A 7,651-nucleotide genomic window follows, 5' to 3' on the forward strand; every position below is an offset into this window, starting at 1 on the left:
TCTTAACTTCATTGTCACATTCAGTTCTTAGGAGCGGCCACATCCATGTTACAGTAACCAAAGATAGAAGAAGTAGCACGAAAACAGGAACATACACATAACCACAGCCAGGTGAAAATTCTGTAGATTGTCACGTGCCATCTTGTCAGAAAGGCCATCACGTCTGCAAGAACTCCATGATATCGAAACAACAATCACTCTGAACTCAGCAAGCTGATCTGATGACGAGTCCACTGAATCTGGCCAAACAAGACAACAAAAAGCTCAGATAACACAGAAAATTTTCGGCCCAATTTGTGCATTTTAATTTCATAAGTTTAACAACTTGACAATATAGAAACTGTAGGTGCCTAGGTAGTATCACAGGAATAGGAAGAATGGTATGATATTCATCTCAACTGAATTTGAAACATGTGACTGCAGGCAGACGCTCACTTCAGCGTGCTTAGCATTGTAATTTGCAATACAAGCTCGGATACACAGCTGGACAGAGGAACGTGAACATGAAGGAACCAGTCCTGAAAAACTCATACAGGATTGGTACCTTTGTTTTGCAGGACTTCATTTACTGACTAGGCACTTAGCAGTATAGCAAACTTCTAACTACAGGAAATAAACTGGGGGTGTTGGTAGCCAGAACCAACACACTGGGCGATGTCTGCCATCCCACTACAAAAATGAGTCACAAGGAGAGAAATACAGAACTGGCTGCCCCCTCTAATTCATCTTACAGAATTGCCAATACACAATCACCTCAGAACTCTTAAGTTTCAGTCAATCATGTCAACCAATGTGATTTGATTTGAGATTAGGAGAACATACATGATATGAGTATCTAAGAGTGGTGAAGAGATTGACTGCAGTGAAGACGAATTTCAGTTGCCTGTGCAATGGTACACACTCTCTTGATCTTGTAAGGTTGGTTTCAGATAAAAACAACATTGTGAGATGAAATTTCAGTTGCCTGTGAGCACAAGTTTTTCTTGATTTAGAGCAATGGCTGAGGATCTCCTTTGTGATTGTACCAGTTATGCAGGTTTATTACAATACAACACCACGAGATAAAATTATACATATAAAGATGACGAACAGAAAACTTTTGTGCTGCCTTGTATCTATGAATCTATCAAAAAGACAAGTGTACAAAATGAGTTGTGCATAACTCGAATGAAATTTCTCAAGGTGAAACAATCCAAGGTAAACTGGATCTACACTTGTATTACTTGTACATTACATTGACCATCAAAACTATTACTAAAAATAATTACCACGACCTAGTGTCTTTTCCGATTCCATGAGGACTTATGCATAAGATACTCATAGTGTGCATGCTTTTTTTTCTCTTACTAATCTCATTCTCTTAAAATGGCAATTGGAAGGGGCCAGAAGTACCATCGCAGGGCCACGCCTGCTTACCCACTCCACACACCTAACTAGTTATGCCTTAAGGCTGAGATATGCCTTAACTCTTGCCACAAGCACAAGAAAATAAACATCACTAAATCATGTAAACAAGAATTATCAATTGCAATAATGAATAATCAAGCAATAGACAAGTCATGTGATAATTAGAAAGGGAAGGAGATAACAAGGATGTAATAGAAATTTTACCACTTCATATGATCTGAGAAAACAACAAGGATGGTGGAAAGTTGGTATATATGTGTGGCCCATACATAATCTTGATTTGCTTCGCATAAACCCTCTGAAGCTGCATCGTCTTGACGTCCATTGAGAAATATTCAACGAGTTGATTCTTCTTTCTCCTTAGTGGACGGTTTAGAAGAAAAACATTCTTTTATCCTTATCAAGAGCAAGTACCTCACTGTTGCATCTCTGATATAATATTAGTACCCAGATTCTAGTAAGATTGTCCATCTGCCAGTGGCTGGGGCTCTCGCCTTTGTTTGTTGCAATGGTATACCTGAGATCAGATGCAGTTTCACCATGGAAACCAAACACCCCAAGTCTTCCTTCGCCTGCCTCCACAATGGCTACACCTTTTGTACTGCATTCTCCCGGTGGGAGACTAGCAATGGAAAACTCCATCTTCTTGGTGTCAAGGACGAGCAACAGGTTCCTCTTGACCACCAGCCAGTCCCAGTAGAAGCAGCCATAAGCATAATGGCGCCTAAGAGCTAAGACAAGAAGGGTTGGTCCATGACATCATCACCAATTCACCAGGGTCAAGGGCCAAATCACCCCAACCCTTGGACGCAGCAGCTTGCCATTGCCTGATGCTCGATGAAGGCAGCCAGCTTCATTTTGCCACGTACTAAATAGATCATCCAGAATGTTGTCTCTTCCGTGGCCGCCGCTGCATCCTCACTGAGGGGAGCGAGGAAAGGGTGGGGGAGCGGGTCCTCCACGGAAGCGGCTAGGTCATCGGGTACCGGGGGAAGCAGGATGTACCGCCGGTGCAAGGGGTCGCACACCGCGAGCTCGCGGAAGACTAGGGGCTCCTCACCCTTTCCGGGCTCGAAATGGAGGAGGACGCGGCCGTCGCGGATATCCTGCACGGTCCAGCGGCAGTGGGAGGGGAGGAAGGAGAAGGTGAGATCGGCGGCGAGGGCGAGCGCCTGGGCGGCGGGGGCGGAGGGGGTGAGGCGGCATAGTGGGACAGAACCTTCCGGGCTCGAGGAAGTCGAGGAGTGGTGGTGCGTGGAGGCGGCGGAAGCTGTGGAGGAAGAAGCCGTCGGTGGTGAGTCGGCGGAAGGAGACGCAGGTGGCGGAGGCGCAGGTGAGGTCGGCCGGGTCGGGCATAAGGAGGAAGATCTCCACCGGGAGGTGGTCGGGGATCGCCGTCAGCGGAGAGGCCATTTCCCGGCTGTGGGAGGGCTTGGTTGCCGGCCACCGGGATCCGTCGGCGGCGGCGGCGGCGGCGCTGTGTGCTTCTGGTCTGGACTTGCGGATGGGCCTTGCCTGGTCAGTTTTCAGGCCACGTATCTGAGTATCTCACTCAGCTATAGAGTGAATTGCATAAAAGCACCACATTGAAGCGTCGTGTTGCAGAAAATACTCTTCTATGAATTTGTGCCAGAAAACACTGATTTTTGTCTTAATCATTTGTAGAAACCACCTAACCTTCTGTTCGAGCATTTTAACCTCTATTATGACATGTGGGTCCCGCATTTGATGACGTGGCATAACGTTTCGTGGTAGACGCCGTTAGACTGGTATTTTTCCAAAAAGAACCTTCCTCCCAATCCCTCCCCTACCCAATCCATATCGCCACCGGGCTTCCATCCTCGCGCCAGCTGATGTCGTCGCCGATGGCGTGCGTGCAGGGACATGGCGAAGTGCGCCAGAGAGCGATGTCGGAGACGTGGAGCAGCTGCTCCGGCTGGGCTACCGACCTCGCGCTAGTCCGCCGCGAGCAGGTCATCCGGGAGCGGCGGCGGGGCTCGTCTATGCAGCCGCCTGGTGTGGCGACCTGCCGGAGCTGCACGACGCCTGCGCCCTCCTCGCCGTGCCGGAGCTGTAGGACGCCCGTGCCCTCCTCGCCGCCAAGTTCGGCAGAGCTGCAGCGCCGGAGCCCCACTTCGCGCCGCCGCCAGAGACCCACTTTGCACCGCGGCCAAGTCCCTGCATCCCCGCGGGCCACCAACCTACGACGGTGCTCGCACCAACCTCCCGGCTGGCCCCGCATGCTCACGCCTTGGCTGCCTCCTCCCGGTGGGGCTCCGCCACCGTCAACCTCTTCTCGGTGCTGGCGCGAAGTGGGGCTCCGGCGCGCTGTGGCTGCCGTCATCGGTTTCTTGCGAGGACCTCCGACCGGCGGCAACACACAGGGATCTAGGGGCGGTCGCAGCGTACGGGGATGCCGGGTCTCGATTGCGCACAGGATTGCCGGGATCCGGCGGCGGCGCAAGGTGCTCCTGGGGTCCGGCGGCGCCAGGAGTTGCGTCAGGCCGGGGGAGGGCGTGGCGGCGGCAGGTGACGTCGGGGGGAGGGTGGACGACGATGCGCGGTGGTGCGGGGGTCCGGTGGCTCGAGGACGCGCGTCAGGCCGGGGGAGGGCGTGGTGGCGGCAGGTGAGGCTGGGGGGAGGGTGGCCGGCGGCTGGAGGTGGTCAGGTGGATTGGGAAGAGGTGGTCGGGAGGATTGGGTGGAGGTGCTGCGGCAAATAGTTCTGCTGCTCTGCTCGGCTGCTGTGTCAGCCCAAATCCATGGAGGGAGTTGATTGCTTTTTGTTTTTTGATTGAAGGGTGTCCCTATAAAACTACAGGGACTGATTTGTCAATCCAGAAAATCCCTCATCTAATGTCGTCTACCACGAAACATTGTGTCACGTCATCAAATGCGGGACCCACATGTCATAATAGAGGTTAAAATGCTCGAACAGAAGGTTAGGTGGTTTCTGCAAATGATTAGGATAAAAATCAGTGTTTTCTGGCACAAATTCGTAGAAGAGTCTTTTCTGCAACATGACGCTTCAATGTGTGGTTTTTTGCAATTCACTCCTCAGCTATGACTAATCTGTTCTCTCAAAAAAAAGCAATGACTAATTCTGCTGCTAAAACACATCATACTAGTTTGTTCTAAAAAAACTCCAACTAGTTTTATTTATTTATTTTTAGTTAATTCAAACTAGTTTTGGAAAACAAGCTCCGCACAAACTATGGGTCCTATTTTTTGCGAAAATGATTCAAATATATTATCAAAGTTCATCAGAAGTACAAAATATCTCAAACACAATAAAACTTACATCGTGATTTCAAGAGCACCGAACGACCACTACCACCGCCCGAACGAGCCGTTGATGCGTCGCTCCCCTACTAGAGCCGGCTTGACCTTGTCGATGACAACTAATAAGTCTTCGTGCACATTCCCTAAAGACCAACACCCTGGAGCCGCAGTCGTCGCTGTGGAATCACTTGAATAGATCTGAAGTACCCGACACCAAATCTCGTCACATGACGAGAAATGCTAACCTCACCGCCCCATGGAGACGATAGGAATCTATGTCGAAGCTCCATCGACTACGTCTAGATGGATGAGCTCGAGGAGGATCGGAGCCCAGGACACAAACTTAAAGAAGAAGCGTCGCCGTCCGCCTGAATATCGCACCTGCGAGGACTTAAAAACACTAACCTAAACTACTAACAGGAGCGGAGACACTGGAATTCCCCACCTCGCCATCGGCCATCGGAGCGGCAAGCAGAGAGGAGGCAAATCCACGGGCTCATCGGCGAAGCCTGGAGGAGAGAGTTTACCCTAGCCGGCAAGGGATAGGGAAGAGAAAAGGAAACCTAGATTTCAAAATTGAACTCGTGTGGATACTTAGAGATGTGTACATGTTACTTCAATGTTTCAAAAAATATTTTCTAACATAAAATTCTACGATTACATATATAATGCGCTTAAAAATGTATAAGCTTGTGGACGACTATTCTTCCGTACATCCACCGGTTCTCTTGTCCGTGCTATCTTTGGAGCACCACCTAAACATGGCGGGAACCATAGATCAGTACCGAAATGCAATTTCCATTTCTAGGTAGTGATGACCATATTTCACCAAATAAAAGTATTAGAACTATTCCTCTTCTAATTGGACTCTTGAGTCTGACAAGGTTGGTCCTAAAGATTATGTAGTGTTTTGGTTCAGTGGATTAGTGCATCTTTATCTCATGGGTTGTCATCCCGTGCACCGGTCTCTTTGGCAGTGTTGGTGATCAAGATAGTGAGGCCATATGTTCCATTGTTTTAATTTGTATTCATCCTAATTTTCTCTGTGTAGGAGTACACCGTTGAATCCGCTGACGACTTGTCCTACAAGGTCTCCATCCTCAGTGCGTTCAACAATACTAGCTACTCATTTTGTAAAGTAATATAAGAACGTTTAGATCACCACTATGGAGGGAGTAGGTTCTAATATGTGGAGTGGGGCAGTTGATGCATTTTTGTCAAAATCTATCAGGACATAGAAAGAAGCCTCCTTTGAGGACTGTAGCATTTGTTGACGGGTTCGATGGGAATATAGAGTGGGGTAGGATGAACACAATGCACTCCATGGAAGTCACTAGTTGCAACAGAATGAAGTGCTCATGTCGATGGTGTTATTCTGAACAAGTGAGTGGTTTAGAAATCAATAGGTGTTAGGTGGGGAAGCATTCCACCACAACCTGGTCCAGGAATAACATCGATGGGATCTGCCTCTTGGTCGTCTTCAAGCATCCGGAACTACCATGACTTTCATAGGAGGTTCCCTTTCTGATGGATATTGTGCACGAAATTCAAGAGGGAGCACCAGTTTTGAACACGAAGATCTCCCATACTGGAGTTGCCTTCATGCACATTACGATGAAACATGTCTCAGGCATTTAGACAAAGTGCATGAGAGCAAACCCCCTTACATGTCTAATAGAAATCCCTACACACAAAATCCACCACCTCAATCACGCCATGGAAAATAATAAGAGCTAATGTAAATATATTGTCACATCCCTAGCTTCTGGTAATGCACTAGGCTAGACCTCTTGCTGCATCATGTTTAAATTCAAATGAAATTTGAATTGAGGAATTTTCAAAGCCTCAGAAACCTCTAAAAATAACCAACAATTAAATCTTCTCAAATGTGTCCAAGAAAATGTTCCTGTTATCCTCTGGAAATATTGGCAAGAGGTAAAATCCCAACCAATATTTTTGGTGTCTCAGAAACATTTAATTTGGGCATTTGAATTAAATCAATAATTATTTGAATTGGATTTATATCTACTATTAAATAAATATAGGTCCAATAATTCTGAAAAATTTTGTGGAGCATTGTTTTAATTCTTTTAGCTCCTAAAAATATTGTCAGAAGCAAAATAAATTGAATTGGTTTCAAAACCAAATTCAAAACAAACCTGCAAAATAGAAAACTGAAATAATTAGAAAAAGGAGAGAGAGTCTTACCTGGCCCCTTACCTGGCTGGCCCAGTGGACAGCCCAGCCCACTGGCCTGGTGCCGGTCGTCCTCTACCTCTGCCAGTAGGCAGAGGAGGGAGACAGCGCACGCGCGCGCCGTGGCGACACGCCACCTCCCTGCCTGCCTGCGTCCCTCGCCACCGCGACGCCTCGGGCCTTCTCTTCGGCGCCGCCTCGAACCCCTGGACCCCCTCACTCGTCCCCTTCGTCTCTCCCTCGCCTCTCCCTCTCGCACACCCGAACGCCATCGTCGCCGCCGTTCGTCACCGCCGCAGCCACAGCCACTCCCTCGCTCCCTCTTCGTATCCCAGAGCTCCGCCGGTCCTCCCTCGTCCTCCTCGTCGTCTCATGCGACCAGAAGAGCCCCGGAACACCGCCCCCGACGTTTTCCCCCTCGCCGGCCGCCGAGGATCTTCTCCGTCGATTCGGCCACTCCGGCGCGCCCCCGAGCTCGCTGACCCTCCCTGCACGATCCCCGTGAGTCCCTGCTTCGTTTCCCCCTAACCCCAAGTCCGATTTCGAGCTCTAGCCGCCCCCTCTACCGGAGCCGAGACGCTCCGCCGCACGGACTCGTCGCCGGCGAAGCCCCGGTGACCAAATGGCCCCGCGCGTGCGTCCGTTGCACTCGCAACGACCCGTGGAGCAACGCTAGCGTGGCAGCTAGCTTGTTTGCAAGCCGCAGCGCTAACCCCGCACCCACCCGAGCTCCGGCCGCCGCCTCGGGCTCCATTCCGGCGAACCC

This window comes from Triticum dicoccoides, chromosome 7A (genome assembly GCF_002162155.2).
Source record: "Triticum dicoccoides isolate Atlit2015 ecotype Zavitan chromosome 7A, WEW_v2.0, whole genome shotgun sequence".
Taxonomy (NCBI): Eukaryota; Viridiplantae; Streptophyta; class Magnoliopsida; order Poales; family Poaceae; genus Triticum; species Triticum dicoccoides.